We start from the raw sequence: 6,337 nt of genomic DNA, 5'->3' as shown, positions 1-6,337 counted from the left end.
GCGCCCGCCACGTCGCCCGGCTAGTTTTTTGTATTTTTTAGTAGAGACAGGGTTTCACCGTGTTCGCCAGGACGGTCTCGATCTCCTGACCTCGTGATCCGCCCGTCTCGGCCTCCCAAAGTGCTGGGATTACAGTCTTGAGCCACCGCGCCCGGCCTGATGTATTTCTTGAGCTCTAGTACCATATCATAGAATAGGTTAAATGTAGCCAACAACAATGTCAGGACAATTGACATTGTCCTTACAAGAGTGAATGCACTGTGTTTTGGAACTGCTACTAGAGCCATACATGAGGCGGCGAACGCATCTTTAGGTGGTGGCAAGGCTATATCTGATTGACAGAGATCTCTGATCTCTAATGACATATTGCTATTGACCTATTATGTTTAAATTTGAATCTAAATCACTTGAGTGTTATGAGTGATGGCTATATAACATGCCATTTGGTTAGATTTACAGTGTTTTTTTTGTTGCAGTTTAGTTTGAAACAGCACTTAAGCACACTGTTTCTGTTAGTGGTATATAGTTTTCAAACTAACAAGCCTGCGATCCTTGTTAGTGTAGTGACTGCCTCTTTAGGAGTATGGGACCCTAGGGTGCCCATATATTTTTACCCCATGGGTCATTCTAGTCTACGGACTACTAGTAGAACCCTCAAAAGGTAACTGCCATTATAGGGACTTACTTATTGGAAACTGGTAATATAATAAAATATTGAAGGAGGGGCCATGGTCTTAGTAGGTTTTAGGATGACCTTTTAACTCCAGTAACTACTTCCTTGGTATTGGTATCCCTGATAGAGGGACTATAACCTCTGGCAGTAATCTCATTCAGTTTATACTACCTGACTAAATTTAATCATACTTTTACGTATTTGTTTCCTCAGTTGGACCTAAGTTACTCTATTTCTTTTTCTTATTTTTTTATTATTGTACAGTTTCTTTACCTTTCAAGTATAAATGTGTATATAAAATGTAAATACAAGGAATTCACTAAAAACCACTCATAACAATTACTGTGTAAATAAAACTGGTAAGCCGAGTAATTACTTGAAATATGAGTCTTCATTACTTTGGGGATATCTGTTTTATTTAACTACATCTCAAGGAAAAAAAGGAAATAATTTTTGTTTTTGTTTGCCAAATTTGTCTTCCAAGGAATGCACTAAGCCTTCAGTCTTTTTAGACTGGCAGTACTGGCAGCTAAAATATTGTACTGTATCTTTTCTTGCGCCCTTGAGCCCAGTATGTAGGAAATATGTGATAATTCACATGGTCAGTATATGGCAGTTTTTGTTGTTGTTGTTAAAGTATATTTTCAATTAAAAAAAACTTTTCCTAAAATACTCAAAATAATGTGAAATTTAATATGTTTCATTTGTTTGTCTACTCAATATATATATTTCTTGCTTAATGTTCCTTTATTCCAGGTCTACATTGCCTTATTTAAATGCTGTTAGAAAAAAAAAATGCTGTTAGAAGACTCCAGTAACTCACATAGTTTTCTACAGTCAGCTTTTGCTGATGTCTTTTGCATTTGTGACTTTTGAGTGTATTTGTTTGACTTTTGGGTAGCATTTGCAAAAGGACATTGACATTTTCAAAATCTCTGACTTCAAGATAATAGCTTTCCTTGTAGCTTAGGAACTAATGTTATTTTGACCTAGACCTGTCAACTCTTTAGAGTCTACACTACTGAAGGGTATAATTCTAAAGCAGATAATCATGAAATAATTTATCTTACTTCATAATGTCATATGATTTATTTTTATTTTTCATTTTGTTTTGGTTTGGGTAAGATAAAATTATTTTATATTCCAAGAATGTATTCAGACAGCAGGGACTAGTATAAAAAAGAGTCAAAAAGGCCAGGCGCGGTGGCTCACGCCTGTAATCCTAGCGCTTTGGGAGGCCGAGACGGGAGGATCATGAGGTCAGGAGATCAAGACCATCCTGGCTAACACAGTGAAACCCTGTCTCTTACTAAAAATACAAAAAAATTAGCTGGGCGTGGTGGCAGGCGCCTGTAGTCCCAGCTACTCTGGAGGCTGAGGCAGGAGAATGGTGTGAACCCGGGAGGCAGAACTTGCAGTGAGCCAAGATCGCGCTACTGGACTCCAGCCTGGGCGACAGAGCGAGACTCCGTCTCAAAAAAAAAAAAAAAAAAAGGCAAAAAAGTGTGAGGTAGCATTGGACTTATGTAAGTTACATTAAAATTTATCATGACTAATTGATAGTGTCAGAAAACAGTCTTCTGAGAGGAAAAAATGTTTCTGTATTGATTCATATTATTTTGCTGTTTGACAAGCATTGTCTAAAATATTAATTCTCAACTGTAATAAAACTTCATTAATTACAACTTCACTGCTTTACAACATGTAAAAACTAAAATGAAATCCAGGATTCATTCAACCACTCCAGAGAAAGCCCTGCTCTTTAAAAATATTGTTTGCTTGGTAAGAGTGTAGTTGCAAAAGTGGGAAATTTGAATTAATACACTTATATTTCTTAAGCCCTGATTGTTGCCAAGCACTGCCTCTTAACATTTTGTTAGTCTACATAAAGTTTTAAAGGCTTGGGAAATTCCAAAATTGCCTTTTTTTTTTTTTTTTTTTTTGAGGCAGAGTCTCGCTCTGTCGCCCGGACTGGAGTGTAGTGGCCGGATCTCAGCTCACTGCAAGCTGCGCCTCCCGGGTTTACGCCATTCTCCTGCCTCAGCCTCCGGAGTAGCTGGGACTACAGGCGCCCGCCACCTCGCCCGGCTAGTTTTTGTATTTTTAGTAGAGACGGGGTTTCACCGTGTTAGCCAGGATGGTCTCGATCTCCCGACCTCGTGATCCGCCCGTCTCGGCCTCCCAAAGTGCTGGGATTACAGGCTTGAGCCACCGCGCCCGGCCCAAAATTGCCTTTCTTTCCAGATACTCTGCTGTTCATATTGATCATCCCTTGATCTCAGTTAATGAGAATCTGCTTATGTGCATTTTATTTTGTAGGTTTGATTTATTTTCTAGTAAACACAAGGAAGGAAATTTGACTTAAAATTATATTATGAAAGTGTTTCATTTGAAAATTTACATAAACAATACTATTAAATTTAAAGTAAAATGACTTTTATACTATTGCAATGTATTTGAAAAATCATTTTTACAATAAATATGTAAATGATAAATGAATATAGACTTGAAGGAGTATATAAAATTGACAACAATGGGGTATATATGTTCTCATTTTTCATCCTCAGGCATAATGCTATACACAATGGTATAAAAGCAGAAAGCGAAGCTTGAAATTCTGCTCACAGCTGAGCGTGGTGGCTCATATCTGTAATCCTAGCACTTTGGGAGGCTGAGACAGGAGCTTCTCTTGATCTGAGGAGCTCCAGATTAGCCTGGGCAACATAGTGAGACCATCTCTTCAAAAAATTTAAAAATTAGCTGGTCATGGTAGCATGTGCCTGTAGTCTCAGCTACTTGGAAGGCTGAGGTAGGAGGATTGCCTGAGCCCGGGGGTGTTGGGGCTACATTGCGCTGTGATCACACCACTGGACTCCAGCCTGTGCAACAGAGTGAGCCACTTTCTCAAAAACATTAAAAAAAAAAAAAAAATGGGCCAGGCGGTGGCTCATGCCTGTAATTCCAGCACTTTGGGAGACCAAGGCGGGCGGATTACCTAAGGGCGGGAGTTTGGGACCAGTCTCACCAACATGAAGAAACCCCGTCTCTACTAAAAATACAAAAGTAGTCAGGCTTGGTGGCGTATTCCTGTAATCCCAGCTACTCGGGAGGCTGAGGCAGGAGAATGGCGTGAACCTGGGAGGCGGAGCTTGCAGTGAGCCGAGATCGCCCGCTGCACTCCAGCCTGGGTGACAGAGCGAGATTCTATCTCAAAAACAAACAAACAAACAAAAATTGGAGGAAGTTAGGCAACAAAAAAGCCTCTTATGTGAACCCTTGAAAAGCAAACACATCTTATGAAATTTTAAATTAGATTACATGTTTTATTACCTTTAAACAGTCTAAATCAGCTGGGCATGGTGGCTCGCACCTGCAATCCCAGCACTTTGGGAGGCTGAGGTGGCGGATCACTTCAGGTCAGGAGTTTGAGACCGGCCTGATCAACATAGTGAAACCCTGTGTCTACTAAATGTACAAAAATTAGCTGGGCATTGGTGAGTGCCTGTAATCCCAGGTACTTGGGAGGCTGAGGCAGGAGAATCGCTTGAACCCAGGAGGTGGAGGTTGCAGTGAGCTGAAATCACGCCATTGCACTCCAGCCTGGGCGACAGAGCAAGACTCTGTCTCCATAAAAAAAGTGTAAATCAATTTCTATCATTTTTTTGCTCAAGATCCTCTAATGGCATTCCTCATAATAAAAATCCACACTCTTATCCTAGTCTCCATGGTCCTGCTTGATCTGGTCACTGCACATCTTTCCAGTTTCAGCTACAGTTTATAAACATTCTGCCTGTAGGCACAATGGACTTACTGCCATTTTTCAATTTGTCAACCTTCTATCTACCTGAGATCTTTCTTCCCTCTGAAGTGTTTTTTTGTCCAGGTCTTTGTATGGCTTATACTTTATACTGCTGTTTAAGGTCACTTCCTCAGAGGACTTTTCTCTAAACATCTATCCACTATTCTCATGACCTTACTCTGCTTCATATTTCTTTATAGTTTCTATTATAGTTCACCAACTGACACTGTTTTATAATGTTGTCTATTGTTTCCACTACAGTGTAAACTCTGAGGTCAAAAACGTTGCCTTATTTACTACTGAAGTGCTGATACCCCAAATAGTGCGTATCACTGCCCTATGGGAGATATGGATGATTGGATTGTTTTTATTTTGGTCCATTCCTCACTGAACTTACCTTTTCATTTAAATTTTTTTCTATTGTAGATATTATGCAATTGACCAGAAACTCAAATAGTTTCTGGTTCACTTGGAAAGTTAAACATTTGAAGGTTGGTAGAAGAGAATGAACTAGTAAAAGTCAGGAATAGGAATATCAAGAGAACGTGGGATCAGAAAAGACAACGGACAAGAGTGTTTCCATAAAAGAGTGATTAACAGTGTTATGTTGCAGTGAGGTTCAAATAAGAACTGAGAATGTCCATTAAACTTAGCAGCGTTGAAGTCATTAAACCTTAGTGGGCTACTTTGGTGTATGCTGAATGTTGCAATCAGAGGGTTGAAGAATCAGTGGGAGGCAAGGAATTAAACATTGCTAGTGTAGATAATTATAAAAGTAAGCTTTAAAGGGGAAGAGAGAACTGATAATAGTTGGTAGGGAAATAGGTTCCAGCTGGGTGCAGTGGCTCGCGCCTGTAATCCCAGCTACTTGGAGGCTGAGGTGGGAGGATTCCTTGAGTTCAGGAATTAAAGGTTACAGTGAGCTATGATGGTACCACTGCACTCCAGCCTGGGCGACAGAGTGAGATTTTATCTTTTAAAAAGAGGGAATAGTGATTTCCAATATAAAATAATTTCTGAATAGGCAGCAGGGAGTTGGATCCAGAGCACAGGATGAGAGAGTGAGAAAGGTATTTAGGATGCAGATAGGTTTGTAAATTTGACGTTGGTAAGCTGAAGGGGGACTTCTGTTTTGTAGCTATTATTTCCTTTGTGAGGTAGGCCAGGAGTGGGGCTATCTACTGTAACGAGGGAACCAGGGTTTGGTTTTGTTTTGAATTCTATAATTGGATGGATGGTTATGCACATTAATATGAAAAGGATTCTATAAGAGGAAGACATTTTGTGTGGGTAGGGAAAAATAACTTGTAACATCATACTTAGAAGAAAATCCCCAGTGCCTCATCTGGAGTGTCTGCCTCTGACTTTTTGTGCCATTCCCCCTTGCCAATTCGGCTTCAGTCATGCTGGCCTTCTTTCTGATACTCAAACATGCCCAAGTGTATTCCTGCTTTACTCTCTGTACATGTGTAGTTTCTGCTTGGATTGCTCTTCCCCCAGGCTGGCTAGCTTCTTGGCATTTGGTTCTCTGCTTAAAGCGCCTATCACTTAACGCCGGGTGTGGTGGCTCATGCCTGTAATCCCAGTACTTTGGGAGGCCGAGGCAGCGGATCATCTGAGGTCGGGAGTTCGAAACCAGCCTCACCAACATGGAGAAACCTCATTTCTACTAAAAATACAAAATTAGCCAGGCTTGGTGGCGTATGCCTGTAATCCCAGCTACTCGGGAGGCTGAGGCAGGAGAATTACTTGAACTCGGGAGGCGGAGGTTGTGGTAAGCAAAGATTGCGCCATTGCACTCCAGCCTGGGCAATAAGAGCGAAACTCCATCCAAAAAAAAATACAAAAAAAAAAAATTAGCCGGG

This window comes from Colobus angolensis, unplaced genomic scaffold, assembly GCF_000951035.1.
Source record: "Colobus angolensis palliatus isolate OR3802 unplaced genomic scaffold, Cang.pa_1.0 Scaffold134, whole genome shotgun sequence".
Lineage (NCBI taxonomy): Eukaryota > Metazoa > Chordata > Mammalia > Primates > Cercopithecidae > Colobus > Colobus angolensis.
Note: the sequence above shows the minus strand (reverse complement) of the source record.